We start from the raw sequence: 20047 nt of genomic DNA on the forward strand, positions 1-20047 counted from the left end.
TTACGAACACAATGCTCGCAGATCAAAGTGTTCCTGTTTGTACTCATCCCACACACGTACACCTTCTTTATTCCACAAAATGAGAAGTTCATCAATAAGTGGTCTCAGGTACACATCGATGTCATTGCCAGGTTGCTTCGGGCCTTGGATGAGCACAGGCATCATAATGAACTTCCGCTTCATGCATAACCAAGGAGGAATGTTGTAGATACTTAGAGTAACAGGCCAAGTGCTATGACTACTGTTCTGCTCTCCAAAAGGATTGATACCATCTGTACTTAAAGCAAACCTTAAGTTTCTTGCGTCATTTGCAAACTCCGGGAATTCTCTGTCGATTGCTCTCCACTGGGACCCATCAGCAGGGTGTCTCAACATATTGTCTACCTTACGGTCTTCTTTGTGCCATCGTAACAATTTTGCATGTTCTTTATTTCTGAACAGACGTTTCAAGCGTGGTATTATAGGAGCATACCACATAACCTTGGCAGGGATTTTCTTACGCGGACGTTCGCCCTCAACATCACCAGGGTCATCTCGCCTGATCTTATACCGCGACGCATGGCATACCGGGCATGCATCCAATTTCTCGTACTCTTTGCCACGGTATAGGATGCAGTCATTAGGACATGCATGTATCTTCTCTATTTCTAGCCCCATAGGACAGACAACTTGTTTTGCTTCGTAGGTAGTGGCGGGCAATTCATTGTACTTCGGAAGCATCTTCTTTTGGATTTTTAGTAACTCTCTAAATCCCTTGTCAGATACACCATTCTTTGCCTTCCATTGCAGCAATTCTAGTGTGGTTCCCAACTTTTTCTGCCCTGCATCACAAGTTGGGTACAACAATTTCTTGTGATCTTCTAGCATCCGCTCGAACTTGATCTTCTCCTTTTCACTTTCACATTCTCTTTGTGCATCACGAATGACCTGACAAAGATCATCAGCCAGCTCATCTTCTGCGGCTACCTCTTCTTCAGCTTCTCCCATTGTAGTATCATTGAAGCACGCACCATCAGGAATAATATCATTGTCGTCCCATTGTTCTTCTTCATCTTCTTCCATTACAACACCGGTTTCTCCGTGCTTTGTCCAACAAATATAGTTTGGCATGAAACCCGACTTGAACAAGTGTGAATGAAGAGTCCTTGAGCAAGGATATTCCACCGTATTCTTACATATGGCACATGGGCAGCACATGAAACCGTCGCGTTTGTTTGTCTCGGCCGCACGTAATAAAGAATGCACGCCGTCAATGAACTCTTGTGAGCGGCGATCAGCATTATACATCCAATGACGGCTCATCTGCATTACATGACATAAATATCATATTAAAACCTAGATCATAATTAATTATTTATACAACATACGTGCCACCACAAAAGATACAAATTTATGAAAGCATCGCTACAATGTAGATAATCCCAACTACCACTAAAAGAACTAAAGCTAAAATACATTTCAGGAGCACAAGGATTTCGCGACCAATCTCAACTAAAACAGACAGATCCCCCGATTGTGCAACATCTTTGGGCTTCTTCGGCTGGATCACTGCCTCATTAGCCGCCGTATCTGCCTGTTGTGCAAGATATTTTTGCACGAGTTCAACATACTCTTCCTCCCAGTAGAAGCCTGAACATCGTCCACTGCCATCCCACTGAAATTAAAACAAAAAATTAGAACTTTAATCACAACCATCATGAAAATAGGTATAAATTAACCATAATCATTAAATACGATAAAATAACTCACATTGCGATCCGGACACTTGTAGAAGATACGATCCTTGTTGGGACCCTCCTTCTTCACTCGGTACTCCATCACAATCTTCGTCTCATCACGACACTTGCCGCATGGAATGAGAGGAAGGCCCGGCCTAAGTCGCTTTGGAAACCCATGAGAGGCCGAGGACCCGGAAGCAGTTGCCATCTACTCTCTATACTCATTTTTTAATACACTATAAATTTCTTCTTTTATAAACAAATAAAATTAACAAACTATAAAATTATCTAGATCTCTAAACAATGATATTTTTAATGGTCATTGTGTTCTCGTCTTTTACTGCGGCAGGTAAGTAATTCATATGATATTTCCGCAAATTAACAGAAGAATGGGAATGTACACACATAACAGACTACTACGACGATATCGGGACGTGTGAATAAATAACCATCCGTACTAGTTGACCTTGCTTACGTGATCATCTCGGCGAGCATTTCTCCACCGGACAGCACCGTACTTGGTCAAGGAAGAGCTCCGATTCTATGAGGAAGGGAACACGGTCTCCCACGACCGTTGTCGCTCTCCCTCGTAGAATCAAAGCTCCTCCTTGATGTCCGTTACCGCTCGACAGAGAACATGCTTGCCGAGCTGAACACGGTCCGCAAGTTCAACTAGTACGGATTTTCTATAATTTTCTAACTATTTTCTAAGTTTTTATTTATATATACTACGTTTAGGTACGGTGATTGACAGACTACTACGACGATATCGGGATATGTGAATAAATAACCATCCGTACTAGTTGACCTTGCTTACGTGATCAGCTCGGCGAGGATTTCTCCACCGGACGGCACCGTACTTGGTCAAGGAAGAGCTCCGATTCTACGAGGAAGGGAACACGGTCTTCCACGACCGTTATCGCTCTCCCTCGTAGAATCAAAGCTCCTCCTTAACGTCCGTTACCGCTCGGCAGAGAACATCCTCGCCGACCTGAACACGGTCCGCAAGTTCAACTAGTAAGGATTTGCTATAATTTTCTAACTATTTTCTAACTTTATATTTATATATACTTTAACCTTCTTTCATGTAAATATGCAAGCTTAAAGTGATTTTGAGCTCAAATTGCTTACAAATGAAAAAAAAACCACAATAAAGAACCATAAATATATATAGTGAATAAAATGGCATAAGAAAATGGTAAAAAATGAGAGTATGAGATTGATAACCTTTACAACTGAAGAATCAACGGAGGAATCGAAGAATGGATGGAGGAACAATGGAAGGAGGGAGGAAGCAAGAACACTACTGCAGTGAGCTTCAAAATGTGCTGAGCTCGGGTTCGGGGAGGAAGGAGGAGACGGCCGATTTATAAAGGGAGAACATTTAGTCCCGGTTGATAGATCCAACCGGGACTAAAGGTAACTTTCCAACCCCGGGCGCAGCCACGGCCCGGGAGTAGACCTTTACTCCCGGTTGGAGCCACCAACCGGGAGTAAAAGTATACCTTTAGTCCCGGTTGGTAGCTCCAACCAGGACTAAAGGTCCCTGCAACCTCTGTCTGGCGCAGTAGCCGTTGGGCAGGGACCTTTAGTCCCGGTTGGAGCCACCAACCGGGACTAAAGGTATTTCTAGTCCCGGGGGCAAAAAATTCCGGGACTAGAGCCCATTTTGGCCGAGGATCAAAGGTCTGTTCTCTACTAGTGGGACCTATTCACAACAGACTACAATCACAATCACAATCACCCACCACTGCTAACTCTCCAACCTTCATTTAAGTTAGCCACATATACCATTACAAATATAATTTGAAGTAACTCTCAAATTTATATCCAAAATAGCCACCTCAGTCATCATTATTAAAAATAACCTAAAGTAATCTTGACAACAACATGATGAAAACTAATTAAAGAAGCCTCAAAATTAGCATAAATTAACCGTCCATATTTGCATCTAAATTATCTGCCATTTTTACAAAAATATTCCAAAGTATTTATATGTGTGCTTCTAAATTATAAATTTCTACCATCATTCATATTTAAAAAACTAACTCAAGACACACATGCATTATGCGTGGCATCATTTTATGCATATATATTTGACGTCAAACACATAGTTTGAGCTAAAATTTCAACTAAACACATAATAAATAAACATGAAGATGTGATAAGGGAACAAACTACAAATATGGATAAAAAAATATAGAGTAATTTTGGTAACAAGAAATTATTACAACAGGACAAAATTAAAGAAGGATGTACTATATCTATATAAATGTGGACAAATTAGAGGAGCAAATATAAACAACTTTAATTTGATAACCTTTTCTAACACTTTATATGTCGTTTATTATTACTAGTCTATGCATGATAATTAACTACTTGGATGATTACATGGTTTATTTACCTTTCTGGCCACGTCAGAAAGCTCTCGCTGTCGCTGCTGTGGAGATGCCTGTCGAGGCTGCCTTTGGCCACCAGCTCGTAGACAAGCAGGAGGCCATTGCGACGACTGTCGAACCAGCCCAGGAACTGCACGAGATTGCGATGCTTCAGGCGGCTGATGATCCTCACCTCCGCCTCGAACTTCCTTCCTCCCCTGCGCCGACGACTCCGACGAGAACATCTTGATGGCCACTGGGCGCTATTCACCAGAGACGGCAAGCTTGCCCCGGTAGACGCTCCCGAAGCCTCCACGACCGAGCTTGCCATCCTCGGCGAAGTTGTCGGTGGCGGCGGCCAGGTCGCGGTACGCATACCGACGGGGGCCGCTGGCAGCCACTCCTCTCTCGAGCTCGGCCCTGCTGCTGTCGTCTTGTTCTTGGTAATCGTTGTCGTCGTCGCTGGTTCCATTTGATGGTGGCATTCCTCTTCCTCCCGACGATCTTCTTCTCTAGCGTTTATGCTGCCATACCAGCACGGCTGCACACACCAATAGAAATAGCAGAGGCACTAGCACGGCGACTATCACGGTTCCTACTGATCTCTTCTTGGAATTCTGGATGTTGTCAGGCGTCAGAACCGGCGGCGGTGCCGATGGTTCCTGCAGAGTGGATGTGAATGACCATGACAGTATCTGGTTCAGCTCGCCAGCGTAGCCCGTCGCCGCTGAGAATCCCACGGCGACACGCTCTGGCAGGTAGCTCCTCAGATCAACGGTCGTGTTGACGTTGTACGATGTGCCGTTGATGACGAGTTGGACGGCGAGCAACTTGGTGACGTTGACGTACCTCACGGTTGCCGTCATCACGGAGGACGTGAGGTTCTTGGTCGGCGAGGTAGTGTCCTTGGTTGCCGTGGAGTTGACGGAGTTGACGTCGATGGCCACATGGCTGTCGCTGATATCAGCGTTTTCCGTATTCAGATGGGTGTCGAACTCGACGGCGACGATGGTGCCGTCGCCGGTGCCGTTGGTGTTGTGCGTGAGGAGGCCCAAGCTGCCCCCTGTGCTGTTGCTCGGGATATCTGACGCAAAATGCCCGAGGAAGAAAGCCATCCCATCACCAGGATACGTCCTCGGGTCCAGAATGATCCGGAAGGAGAAGGTGGTAGTGAAGCTGGCCGTCTCGCTGGTGGCTCCATCCCACAGCGGCACTGGCTTCGTGTACTTGGCTCGGCCGACGCTGACTTCGCTGCTCTGGTCTAACCTGTTACCTGCATAGTTTTAAGTAGCGGACTAAGGTGTTTAGCGGTATACCTCTAAATCGGCTAATAGCGGGGCTAAATTGGGCTATAGCGGGATATAGCGGCTAAATTGTACATGAACACAAATAGCGGCACTCTGCCTTAAAAGGCTATAGCGGCAGCTATAGCGGGAGATTTAAAACATACTTACGTGTCAGCTCAAGTGTATCTTGAGTGAGCATGGCGTCGCCGGTGCAGTTTATCAGCTGAGACAGACCAGGGCTTTGGGGTTGGGAGAAGCTGAGGTTGAAGGACAGGGAGCCAACGCGAGGGACATGGATGGCGGCGGCCATCAAGAAGCAGTAGTAGAGGTACGAGGACAAGACGAGGAAGGGGGGACGAGAGCTCACTGTCACTGCGCCCATGGTTATGTGATGTGTGTTGGGAAGAAAGATGATCACATATATATATATATATATATATATATATATATATATATATATATATATATATATATATATATATATATATATATATGTTTGAACGCGTAAGAGTATATACCAACTACGGAGTACTCACACTATCATTATACGATCGAGAGTAATGGCGAGCCGATTTTTGGGGTGGTTTCCTGCGAAGATTCTTCCTAGCTAGTGACACTCACTGGCCCAGACAGCGAGAAAGCAAAAAAGACTTGAACAAAGCATCCTAGAGAGGACAGAAACAGCCCTACCAGTGACAATGCCTTAGGCAGCTGAGCTAAGCAAATAGACTTGACCATAAAGCAGTCCTCCAGCAAAAGAAAGAAACAGCCCTATCAATGACACTGCTTCGGCGTGCGTGGTACGCTATGCGCCTAGATACGGATACAGATACGATACGAGTATCGGATACGATACAATACGTTCTGACAAGCGGATACACGTTAAGAAAAAAAGGATTGACACCAGGAATTATAAATCGTACTGATTTTTCTAGAGAAATTAACTATTTGTCATTTCAAAAAGCGGGCTTCAGAACTTTACCATTCTAAACAATGACTTTGCAAAATTGGCAACAAGAAGATGTAATCTATTGTCATAATCCCTATTCAACTCCTTTTTTATGTCTTCTTCTAAACCCAGACATCCAGTACTGGAGTACGGGAGGGGAAAGACACGGCGATGAGAGGAGCTTACTTGAGCTTGCAGGCCTCGGTGCCGAGGGATTCTTGCCAGAGTCTGTACTGGCGCTCAACGGGTGCGAGGGACTCGATTTGGATTCGCGGAGCAAGGGAGCCGCCTGAGGGGCCGAATGCTGATGCTGAACGGAGCAGTGTCGGGGTCCATGTGGTCTGATTCTCGCCGGAGATGGAGGCTGGAGCTCGCCACCTCGCCGCCGGCCACCGGCTCTAGGGGGCAACAAAAGAGGGACGGAGAGGGAACGAGGGATGCACGGGGCAGTGAGAGTGGGCTGTTCTTTCTACTTGGGCCGTAACCAATCTAGCCCAAACGTAACTGATACGAGTATTCGATCCAATACGTGCCTAAATTCATAGATACGGTCTAGGTACGTATCTGACAAGTATTTGGGGGACGTATTCACGTGAAGATAACTTTGTTTTTTGAGAATCACGAGAAGATAACTTCATTTTCCACGGATAAGTTAGTTCTGGCCACTTGTCGAGGACTTGCCAATTCCCACGGTCTAGGTAAAAAGCTAAGAAAATTTCATTTTCCACAGATCCGAGGCGGATTCGGATTTTATGTTTTTAGATGGTGACACACAGCGACATAAAGTTTATATTTATCCAAAAGAAATGTCACCAATGTTTTCCTGCTTGAAGCCATCCACAAACATTAGTTTGCTGCAGCTAGGGAGGCTGCAACCAGAGATGCAAGACAAACAAAATCACCATGGATCTTATTATAATTCCTGGTAAAATATTGACCACGGATGTAAAGTTTTTCACATGTATATGTCCTGATGCCAATAGCCTTGAGAACAATCGAAACTGCCAGCTATGCAACGGTCAATGAACTAAAACAAATCCCATTCGGTTTTGCAAAGGCTCTCCTGTCAGAAAGCAAGTTGGGCACCAATCTCAAGCAGTGTTTTAAATCTCCAGCTAAGCCTCTTAACTGCTGAAAGTGCAGCTATAGTCGGAGATAGCTGCAGCTAAGCCATTTAGCTGTTTTTACAAGAAAAAAGAAAAAGAAAAGAAAAAGAAAACACACACAAGATCGTTGGCATAACTTGATAACCATTACTAATTGATTCATAACCCGTTCATAAGAGAGATATCAGGTAACAAATATTGACAACTTGTTCACATATAGTACGATCTACGACATACAAGCAAAAAAAGAGAGGAGGTGTGAGCACCGAGCAGAGAAGAAGCTTGCCAGATCGTTGTGCCATGGCGTCGCCGTTGGTGCTGCTGCTTCAGTGCTTCAACGCTCAGCTGCTTCAGTGCTTCAACGCTCAGCCTCCGCGCCGCTGCTCAGATGCCTCCATCGAAAGCCGCCACCACCGCCGGTCAGTCGCTCTGCTCGAAGCAGCAGCCTCCGCCAGTCGCCTCTGCGACGCGGCCGCCGATGGGCACAGCCGCCGCCGCCGCCGCCGCCGGTCGCTCCGCTCGAAGCCGCCTCAGCCGAAGGGCACAGCCGCCTCCTCCTCCTCTTTTCTGTAGAGCTGGAGAGCGAGCGCTGGATACTGGAGAGATAGTGACTGCTGAGCTAGGGTTACGTACTGGTGTTGGGCTAGTTGGGCCGGTTTACTTCTTGGGCTAGGTTTTGCGCTTTAGCTGCGCTAACTAAAGGCTGGTTTAGTGGCTATCACCGGCTAAATGGCGTTATTAGCTCCTCAGCTTGCTTAGCGCGAAAAAAATGAATCTCTTAGCTGCTCCCATCCCCAGCAGCTATCTCAACACGGTGGGTTTCCAGACAACCAGAATGACTATACTGAATCCCTGTCACTGTATCAGTAGATAACCAGTACATATACAGCCATATTTCTTCCATGGTTTCAGCTCAAAGCATCGACGTACAGGGTGCAAAAGGATAATTGGATAAATAAGATATCTTATGTATTAGTTCAAACTCAAGTAGCAGATGACCATTTCATTTCTGATCAAGAAATTGCAGATGCTAGTAAGTACAATAAGCTGAACATTACATTAAGAAGCATTTATGAATTGATTGAGACACTCCAACTTGTTGATGGTACTAACATTTTTATGTGTGAAAATGAAGGAAGTAAAAAGTTGAATGCTACGTACCAAAGGATTAACTGCCTAGAAAAGATAGATGACCTTCTCAATTATCCGTCAGGACACAGGAGAGGCAGGTTTCTGCGCTGTTAGTATGGTAAGGTAAACATAGTGCATTAACTGAGAGCCTGAACAAACATATAGAATAGTCCCAGCATGCTCCAACTTCCCAATACAACTTTAGTAATCCCATGCTAAATAGCTAGGGAAGTTGTGCGCACAACCTAGAGCCTGACAAGTAACTGTTCTAATCTATTAAAGTCCCATCCAAAGTGCGAAGCAGTAAGCCAGAAAACAGATAACTAACCTTCACTTATGTTGGCAAAGCCTTCAACAAGGCATGCGAGATGCCAAGGCCTTCCAGCAGAGGCAGCTTTTGCACCACCTTTTAACTCACCATTGTGTTGCCGCAACCTATATATAAAAAAAGGGCTCCTTTCACTAACACACAAATACAACATCTATGTGTATGACTAATACTACAGGTCTTCATTCACTTTTAACAGTATGCTTCCTTAAACTGCTATCTGTTATTAACATAATAACATATACCTACCAAAAATAAGTGAATAAAATTTGCATTTTCAAGCATGTGTATCCTACAACCAGAGCAAGGCAACTCAGACAATTTCAACACAACTCAATGCTATTCTGTGACGAACCACTAGGTTGACAAACACCACTGGTGCACCAAGTATGCATTTATCAAATGCTCGCATTGAAGCAACTTCATGAAAACGACGATGGTGAAGCTAAGCAGAAAGACAAGCACATTACAGCATGATTAGAATTGTGTATTGCAACTTCACATGTCTAAATCTTTGCTTAATTAGAACGAACCCTGGACATCTTAATATCTTCAACAAAAGAGCTGAGCACTTTCTAGAGCTTCCTTTTGTTCTCCAACTCTCGGCATAGGAACGCTAAGCAAGCAGTACTAGGATGAAGCAAAAGCAGTCGAATTTCAGTCCTGGCAAGATCGAGCCACATTGTTGGTACAACAATCACAATCGGATGGGGTCAATTTCTTGTGGTTCCACTCACACAACTCCAAACGGCTGCTTCCCCAAATGCTAACACTACACGAACATGCCCGCTGCAACTATTCGACGACTATCCGAGACAAGCAATTAAATGGAGAAACAGGGAGGGGGGAAAGGAACGGGGAGGCAGGCAGGGCAGGGCGAGGAATCACCGGCGAGAGAAGTCAGTGGTGACGCCGACGTAGGTGCGGGGGGGCCCGGGAGGAGGCTATATGGTACACGCACCACGGCGGCGGCGGCGCCTTAGTACTCTTCGAGGCCCCCGGCGGCGGATCCCCGGACGCCGGGGCCGAGGAGGCGGCGGAAGGCTCGCTGCACTTTGGGGGAAGAGGGCGCGGGATTTTTGGCGGCTCGGAAGGCCGCCGTGAGGCTCATCTCTCACCTGGCCGGCGGGGCAGAATCGTCGGTGGCATTCGCATCCATGTTGAGGAGGGGAGGAGATTAGTGACGTCATGGGATGAATGGGCCTTATGAACAAATGGTTGTGGCCTGTGGGCCTGAATGGCCCAATGGTCGTCGGAAGATCTCCAGAAAAAAAAGAGTCTATTTTCGCAATCTCTATTTGGCGACCAGCCACGCTACGTGCTGTGCGCGTGACACCCCTCCGCGACGGGCTGGCCCAATAGTGGCCTTCGTCTCCCCCGAAGTCCCTCTTCCAACGCACCCAAATTCCAAATCGTCATTTCTTTCCTATTCAGTCGGCACCCAATCCGTCGCTGTCGGAAGTAGAGATGGCGAACGGTGGTGGCGGCAGGTGCGAATATGGAGGGGGAGAAACAACCGCGCGGCCAAACCCTAGCCCCATGTGCATGACCGCGGGGAGCTCCACTTCACCACGCCGGTCACCGCTCTCTACAGCGGCGGCGTCCCGGCTTCACGACATGGTGATCCCCTCTTCCTACTCCTCGCCGTCGTTGTTCCATTCGTGTTTGCGATTTATTTTTTCTCTCATCCGGTGATTCAGTTCATCTCCGCACTAACCCTTTTTGCTTTTTGGTGATGTTCCTTCTACGTCTTCACAGGCTTATTCCCCTTGCAGGAGGAAACTACGATGTTTTCTGTATTCGTCTATGGGCGTCGTAATCCTCGGTCATTGGTCAACCCTGGTCTGGTCCTAGTGGTGTTAACTTGTGGGATTTCAGTTTAGGATCTGTATTGATTAACAAATTGATGATGATTATGCAATCCCCTAGGTTCCTTTTTTATATACTAGGTAGCGTGCCCGTGCGTTGCTATGGGACAACTAAATTTTTTGTACTAAAAACACACGGATCGTACGATAAGATAACAATATTGTTAAATTAAATACCGACGTCAAAGTGATATTTAATTCAAAAAGCAAAGTTCGTGAAATTAACACAGTCACGGAGAGCGCGACGTCGCAGGCTCACAAACTCTACTGTATAGACTTTTTCGTGATACGGCTAAGATAATATTTTATATCGGCAGAAAGAATTCTACGATATCCATTTCTTTCATGCGCCAATAAAACCATGAATAAGTTCCACTATATCTCCATATAATCATGTACATACAGGTTCGAGTATATATATAAATAGGTTCATGCTCGTACGTTGCTACGGGACAGCTAAACTTTTGTACTAAAAACACACAGATCGCACGATAAGATAACAATACTGTAAAAGTATATGACCGATGTTAAAGTGACATTTAATCCAAAAAGCTAAGTTCGTGAAATTTACATAGTCACAGAGAGCATGGCGTCGCAGGCTCACAAACTCTACTGTGTAGATCTTTCCGTGATGCGGCTAAGATCATTTTTTATACCGGCAGGAAGAGATTTCCGATATCCATTTCGTTCGTGCGCCAACAAATCCACGAATAAATTCCACATCTCCATACCATCCTGTACACTGCGCTGACAAGCGAATTAGCCACAACTTATGTAATTAGTTTTATAATTAGCTCATGTTTAGTCCTCCTAATTGATATATAAAAATTCAATGTGACAGGGACTAAAGTTTAGTCCTGGGATCCAAACACCCCCTAACTCTCGACTCCTGCTGGCTGCTCACTTGCACCACCATGCCTATGTCTCTGCACGTATATACTCTAATACCAGAACATCTAAGATGTCTTTATTGTTCAACCTTTGAAAATATCATAACTTTAAGGTTGTCATTTGTGTATGATGTAGGATTGGGATGCTTTGCACTGATCCATGAGGGTGTCCATTAGAGTCAAAAAAAATTATGTCATTATGATGTCTAAGCTTACCAATCAGACAGAGATGAACTTGATTGTTAAAATATTTTCAACACTGCTTTCATATACTCCCTCTGTCCCAAAATAGCATTCATTCTCGCTTCCCGAGAAGTCAACTTTTTTTAACTTCGACCAATTATATATAAAAGAATATTAATATTTATAATACATAATTAGTATCATTACATAGACCATTGAATATATTTTTATAATAAACTTGTTTAGAGATATAAATGTTGCATGTATTTTTTATAAACCTAGTCAAAGTTGAGAAAGTTTGACCTGCACACATCCCATAACGACTTATATTTTGGGGCAGAGGAAGTATATGCTAATGGGAGTAGTCAACTGGAAGTCGTGATGAACACAACAATACTTTCATATTATATGCTAATTGGAGCACGAAGAAACGCAGGGGAATGGACCTATATACGAATGGTGGGAATATTCGTTTAGGAAATTGCAAAAGGTTCACCAGTCTCACCATATATAACCTACACATCTTTTATTTGGCACCACTGATGTTCTCGAGGAGCAACCACTTTTTAATTTCTGGTCTGCATACTGGAAACACTAAAATTAAGGGCCAACCTCATTGAGTCGTCTTGCTTGATCTTTGCCAATTGTTTCCTTCCATGCATGATTATTGTTTCCTTCCATGCATGTGGCCTCAGGTGATCGATTTGTTTCCTTCGAAGCAGGCGGGGATCGCAGGGATGGCAGTTTCTTTTTCTATCGCGCGGGGTATCGCATGGCCGGAAGGGAGGAGTCTTGCTTGATCTTTGCCAATTGTTTCTTTCCATGCATGATTATTGTTTTCTTCCATGCATGTGGCCTCAGGTGATTGATTTGTTTTCTTCAAAGCAGGCGGCAATCGTAGGGATGGTAGTTTCTTTTTCTATCGCGCGGGGTATCGCATGGCCGGAAGGGAGGAGTGATCCCAAAAAAAAAGTCGCACAAAAAAATAGTCTTACTTTTAGTCTTTTTAGTTGTAGGAGATTGTACAGAGTGTATCCAATATTTTCTAGCAAATTAGATTATCCTTGTGTGGCAAGTTACTTAAAAATTAAATTTAATTCAGTAATCTTGTTGTGACAAGTTATCTTTTTTGTGGCAAGTTGCATAAAGATGCCGATTTGATTACTTTTTAGTGATCTACCAAGGCCAGCTAAACTTGCCAAATCCATGGATAGTACGCACAAGTCTTTAATTTGGAACTGTGTTTGGTAGCTTCATATTCCTATGGTCTTTCTTCTTCATACTAGGTCTGCATGTGATGTAGTTTCAGAACCGCATAAGTTTTCCGTAATTGGTAGCCATGTTTTTCTTCTGTACATGGTCTGGTTAGCCATTTTTTTATTTCTGTGCTTCAGTTTTAGTTTATGATTCAAATGTTTTCCGTAATTGGTAGTTATTTTTTGTTTCATTTTCAGTCTTTTTTTAAGGTTCGAATGTCTTCATAAATCCTGCATATTAGTTGCCTCACCTACAATGTATAAGTTGTTAAAAAAGTATAGCTATTGCATACATAAGTTGCCACAAAAGAATTTGCCTCCCGGTTTCAGTTTTCAGTCAAGTTTTTTATTCAGTTTTTTGAGTTTCAGTTTTCAGTCATGTTTTTTTAATATTTTTTAGTTTCAATTCTTAGTCACCCTTTTAGTTTGAATGCATTCATAAATCCTACCTATTAGTTATATAATAACTTATTTCATTTTTTCTCAATTATTTGTTTTGTTTTCTGGTTGTTAATTTCTTTTTTAGTCACTGGTAATTTTAGTTTCAGTTTTTTTCACTGGTTTGTACTATTGAGCCCCTTGTGATGAGATCTATGAAATAAGACTAGATGCATGTGTTTCAAAATAGTTTTTATGTAGTGGCAATTTATGTTATATATGTAACAACTATTTACGTATTAAGCGTGTAGCAACCTATATATTAACCTTCCAACAAATTATATATACTAGCAAACGTGTAGCAACTTATGTATTAAGCGTGTAGCAACTCTTGTATTAAGCGTGTAGCAACTTATTTGTCAATTTCAGTTTTTATTATTTGTTGTCATTATCAATTCTAGTTTATTGTACTTTTAGTTTTAGTTTTCTTTGGAATTTTTTTCATTGCGTCTACTTTAGTTTTCATAGTCTATTTGTCAATTCATTTTTTTGCAAATTTCAGTTTTGTCTTCGTAATTTTACTTTCAGTGTTATTTGTATTTTTTTCATTTTGGGGGTGTTCGGCTGGTATGGTTGTTAAGGAATTTGGATGGTTTGGAGGAATTCTGGAGGAATTTGTGAGAGAAAAATACTGTTCCAGATGAAAAAAGAAGCGGATCAAGCCGGGTTTAAGGGCACGCGAACGGGGTCTTCTTTCGTTTTTAGTTTCTATTTGTCAATTTCAGTTTTTTATTGCTTATCAATTTCAGTCTTTTTTCATTTTGTCTACTTTAGTTTTTATTTTCTATTTTTCAATTTTAATTCTATTTTTGTATGTTAATTTTGGTTCTATTTTTTTGTTAATTTCAGTTTCATTTTGCAGCAAGTCATGTTTGCTGGATTTTGTAATAACTGCCTACTAGTTGGCATCAATTCATGTTTTCTTCCTTTTTTTAATATGTTGTGTATAACTTGCCCCCTTAGTTGGTAGCGTATGCAATGCTTGTTTTAATAATTTACCCCTCAGGTTGTAGCCCCTCAGGGTTCGAGCGGAAAGGATGAGCAGATATAAGCAAATTGTATAATAACTTGCCCCCCAATTGGAAGCTTATGTAATGCTTACCTTAATAATTTATCTCCAAAGTTGTACAAGTATAATATTACGTGGTAGTAACTTCTTTGATATTTTTTGTTCCCCCCGACTTATGCATACTATGTAACGAGTTTAGTATATTTTTGGAGTAGCAACTTTAGTATTACTTGGTAGTAACTCTTTTTTATGTTTTTGCCCCCAGCTTGTGTATACTATGTGACAACTTGTATATTTCTGGAGTAGCAACTTTAATATTACACGTATTACACATAAATTGCTATTGAAATAAAATTGTTCGAACATATGCAAGTGGATCTAGTTTTATTCGTCTCGTCACGTAGAACACATCGGTGTAGACGGAATTAAAAATGGATAAATCATTTAAAAGTTATAGCAATAAAAAATGTTTTGCTTTTTTCGCTTACGTCAGCATGCATCAATAATGCCGGGCACATGCAACAGCGGATGGACAGGAGTGGGATCATATCATTGTACGGGAGCGGGTGGACCTCAGCCAGCAGATAAATCTTTTACCTCAGCTTGCTTGCGGCTGGTCCGAATCCGATCAAGCAATGTCGGGGCGCATGGAGGGGTTGCGCGCTCCCCCCGTGGTGCGACGGGTCGCGCTATAACGCGGTCCATCTCTATTTTACCTCTCAAACTATCCGCCAGAGTCTAAATTTTCTCGTTGAACTCTAAAAATAGATTTGAATTCTCAAAATTATTCAAATTATCGCTCTATCATGGTTTCAAGGGGGGTTTTAAAGGCACTTTTGTCTTTTCAGTTAAAAAAATCTGGTAAATATTTTATATGGTTTCTAAATCATAGAAAATGTTTCTAAATCATACAAAAGAGTCCATACCTAATACAATTATAAATATCAAATTCATATTTCATAATGATAAAGTGAGTGGAAATACAAATTTGATTCCTAAACGGGTTCGAAAGAAAAATATCCAAATAAAGAGTACATGTAAAACACATTTAGTAAAGACAAAATTATAAATACAAACTTTAAGACATTAACAGTTTGGTCCCAAATGAATTGGAAAAACTAAATACCTAAATGAATAGTCCATATATATGCAAATAGCTAAATTTTACAATGAAAAGTAGAGAAAAATAGTAAGTTAAATAGGTACCTAAATAAAAGTTAAAGTTTGCATATTAAAGTTAAGAGCAATTCATATCTTTCACGCACTAAAAAATACCACATTTAGCCTGATAAAGAAAAGAAAATAAATGAAAAATCCAATATAGGTATAAAAATTTGAAAGTGCATCTAGCCCTTTAGTGGGTTTTCGATGATTGAATGACAACATGATTAAAGGACTAACCCGTTTGCTAAGTGTGAACAGATAATAGGTTATCTCATAGGGACTTAATGAAAGCCAAAATGATGTGTTATTGTGTAAACAATCTAGTTCAAGCACAAGACAACAATGCAAATAGAATTCATGCAAAGGCTTATTTATTGTGGGATTTCCATGTTCTATGTGAAAGCAAGCTTGTAAGAATTAATTAATGAGACATAAGGGATTGCATATGGATTGGTCTCATATTTGAAGCTTGCTAAATTGAAATGAAAAAGATAACAATACATGAATGGATGATTCAACATAAGATGTGACTTGATGGCTTGAGATGGTCAAGATAGCAAGGAAAGGCATCGAGGTACTAAGCAAGGGTGAAGGGCAAGCGACGGCTTGGCGGCCGAAGAACCTAGCTAGGGTGAAGAAGGAAGTACTTGCATTTAGTTGAGGTACTAATCAAGCTATGATGGCCACGTTTATGTGGAGGATCAAATCACTATTGGAGTGTTTGATGGAAGTGACTTGATACATTTTTGGAGTTATTCATATTTGATGAATGGAATCAAGTCACGTGCTCAAGATGGCTATGCTCAAGTGAAAAGATCATTATCAACATGATAGCACCCCTATTTGATGAAGATTGAAAGAGACGGCATCAATTCAAAATAGATCAACTCAAGTGGTATAAATTCATTTTTTCCTTTTATCTTGAGTTTAATAGGTATGTCGTACTATTAAGAGGGATGCATCATGTTGATAGATAATGTTTCATAAGTGCTCAAGCCAACCCATGTGAGTTTTGAGTATTTGAGCGACAAAAGAGCTAACTTTATTTTTGCTGGTCTAGCAATACCGGACGTGTCCGGTATTCACCCAGCAGTGGTAAAATTATTGTTCTCGGGTTGGTTCGTCAGGGGTTCCGACGTAAGTCGGGAGTTCCGACGGCCGGGAGTCCCGGCAATGGTCAGGAGTTCCGATGTCTCGCACTTTAACTGTCTTGGAGGGTTCACTGTTCTGGTCATACCGGACGTGTCCGGTATTCATACCGAACGTGTCCAGTATGGATGACCAGAGGCTAACGGCTAGTTTTCAAAAGTCTTGAGGGTCGGGAGTTCCGACGTAAGTTGGGAGTTCCGACGGTCGGGAGTTCCGGCATGCGTCGGGAGTTCCGACACCTCACTAACTTTAACTCAGTTACATGGTTTTCAAATTTGCTGAGGGTCGGGAGTTCCGACGTGAGTCGGGAGTTCCGACGGTTGGAAGTCCCGGCATTCATCGGGAGTTCCGACGCCTCACAACATCACTGTAACTTAGTTACCGTTGGCATAGTGTAAGTAATACCGGACGTGTCCGGTATGCTATGGCAACGGCTAGAAAACGGCTAGTTTTTCAAGGGGGCTATAAATATCCCCAAGCCTCCACCTTTGGAGGCTGCTGATTCTGCTGACACACACACACGTTTTTGAGCCTTGCCAACTCTCCCAACCCTCTCTTAGTGAGTGTTTGATCAAATTTGCCAAATCAAATTGTGGGTTGAGTGAAATTCAAAAAGAGAGCAATCCAACCACTTGAGCACTTGTGCATATTGTCAATCTCGTGATTCGCATTTGTTACTCTTGGACTCTTCGGTCCTAGACGGTTAGGCGTTGCCGGAGAGCACCCGAGAGATTCTGGTGTGCCTCGGAAAGTTTGTAACGGTCGATTCCGCCGCCTTGGAATTATCTAGTGGAAGGAGGAAAAGGAGTTGGAAAAGACTCTGGCTAGAGTGACCTTCGTGGTACCCTCTAGGGCGGACCTTTGCTGGGTCGCTCGTAGCCCCCTCAACGGAGAGTAGGACCCGAACGAGTCCAAACTTCGGTAAAATAAATTTTGTGTCTCAATTCGCATTTCATTTGATATTTGTGTTGCTTCAGCTCTTGTGCAGGTTCTCTGTGTATATTGATATCTCTAGTAGGTACCTGCAGTTTGGTTTGAAGATAGAAATCAAAAGAAGCAAGTTCGGGGCTGTTCTGCAGAAACCGTGCATACCGGACACGTCCGGTATTAGAGCTCTGTGCTGAAAATATTTATTTTCAGTTCTAACTTTGTGTTGTAGGGTTGTAGCTTCTAGATATATTCTTTATACCTTGTACACTATGTGGCTAACTTGTGAGGGGTGGTATTACTCTTATTTGGAGTTTCCATTTTGGAAACTCCCTTTGCTAATTGTTTCCGCATTTAAAGGTGTTAATTTTTAGAAACGCATATTCACCCCCCCTCTAGGCGGCATCCTAGGTCCTTTCAATTGGTATCAGAGCTAGGTTCTCACCTAAAGCTTCACCGTCGTGAGAAAAGGATGTTGACGCCTGTCGAGTTGGAGCCGGTGCTTCTCCAAAATGATTGTTCAAACTTTCTAACTTGGTCAATACATGTACTCAATGCTTTTAGAGATATTAGTCCTCTTGTTGAGCATATTGTGGATGCAAGCATACCTCTTTTTATGGTTGATTGGAGCAACTACAAAAATTTGTCAAAAGAGGAGGAGATATGCGTGCAGCTCAATGCTCAAGCTATTAATATTATTTTGAGTACATTGAGTGTAGAGGTTCAAGATGAGGCAATCTTCAATGGACAACCACCTCCGGAGAGTGCTCATCTCATTTGGACTAGACTTTTTGATTTATATGAAGAAGCCTCACAAGACCTCAAGAGCGCCGAGCCGGAGCAAGAAGTGCAAGCAGCACATGACTTGCTGTCTGCCCGGTATGCCTACCGGATGTGTCCGGTATGGCCGAGGCAGTAGACTAGCATACAGCTGTTTGCAACGATGCTCAAGCCCGGTGGCGACCAAGTGATGAGTCAACCTCAGTATCTCATGATACTCATCACTTGTGTCTCATGGCCAAGAAAAGCAAGAAAAAGAGTAACAAGAAAGATCAAGAAAAGGAGAAAGCACAAGTAGATGATCAAGATGAGAGCGATGTTGAAGTTGAAGACAACTACAACCTTGATCATCTCAACCGCAAGGACAAGTTCATCATCATGAAGATAGTTGAAAAGAATGATGAGCTTGAAGAAGAGATTGAGAAGCAAGAGCAATCACTTCAAAAGCAAGAATTGTTTCTCATCTCCAAGATGGAAGAACTAAAGGCTCTAAGTGAAAGATATGAAAAATTGTCAATTGAGCATGCTTTAGTTACTAACTCCTCTTCTAGTGTTTCACAACTAGAGAAGAAAAACTTGGAGCTCAAGGCAAGGCTAGATGAACTATCAAGCAAGTATAATGTGCTACAAGCAAACTATGTTCATCTAAAGTGCTCTCATGATGAAGTAGTAGAATCAAGCTTCATGCTTGAGGTAGCTCATGAGGTTATGATCACCTCAGTAAAATTTTCTCAACCTCTTACACATTCACTCACTAGTACACCATCTCAATTAAATATTTCTTGTACTAATGAGTGTGCTCCTCAAGCAAGCCAATCTTCGAAGGGTAAGGGTAAAAGAAGAAGTGCAAAGAGCTCAAAGAAGAAGTGCAATCTTATAGAAAACATAGAGCTCAAAGAAGAAGTGCAAAGATTAAAGAAAGATGTGATTCAGTTGAAGGGTAAGGAGAAAGCACAACCTTCTCAAGATAACCATGATAACATGGTGAAGAAGCTTGAGAAGGGTTCAAACCTTGCTTTCTCCAAAGCCCAACAAAAGAATCACATCTCAAGCAAGGCCAACACAACCAAGAGCAAGAAACATGGAAAAAGGATGTGCTATGGTTGTGGATTGTATGGACATGAGTGGGCTATGTGTCCACACAAAAGTTGGGCCAACAAGGTTGAAGCCGCCAATCAAAAGGCTTCTACCGAGAAGGCCAAGCAAATGAAGAGTGATGGACAAAGTGCTTGTCTCATGAGCAAGAAATTGGGGCATCCTACCAAGAAATACCCAATGTACAAAGAGGCAAGAAAGGAAGCCCAAGTTGCAACAAGAAGATGCTATGGATGCAATGAGATGGGCCATAAGGTTGATAGATGTCCATACAAGCAAAACAAGCATAGAGCAAACAAAGGCCGCATATGCTATGCTTGTGGAAGAAAGGGGCATCTAAGCTATGAATGCCCAAATGGTAACTCACCTAAGCCGAACACATTTGTTTATAA

General features: G+C 42.5%; 1 pseudogene; it reads right to left on the reverse strand.

The window, feature by feature from the left end:
• Nucleotides 1-5774, reverse strand: part of LOC136507140 (L-type lectin-domain containing receptor kinase IX.1-like) — a 15603-nt pseudogene extending 9829 nt beyond the window's left edge.
• Between the last annotated feature and the right edge of the window lie 14273 nt (nucleotides 5775-20047).

This window comes from Miscanthus floridulus, chromosome 15 (genome assembly GCF_019320115.1).
Source record: "Miscanthus floridulus cultivar M001 chromosome 15, ASM1932011v1, whole genome shotgun sequence".
Classification (NCBI taxonomy): domain Eukaryota; kingdom Viridiplantae; phylum Streptophyta; class Magnoliopsida; order Poales; family Poaceae; genus Miscanthus; species Miscanthus floridulus.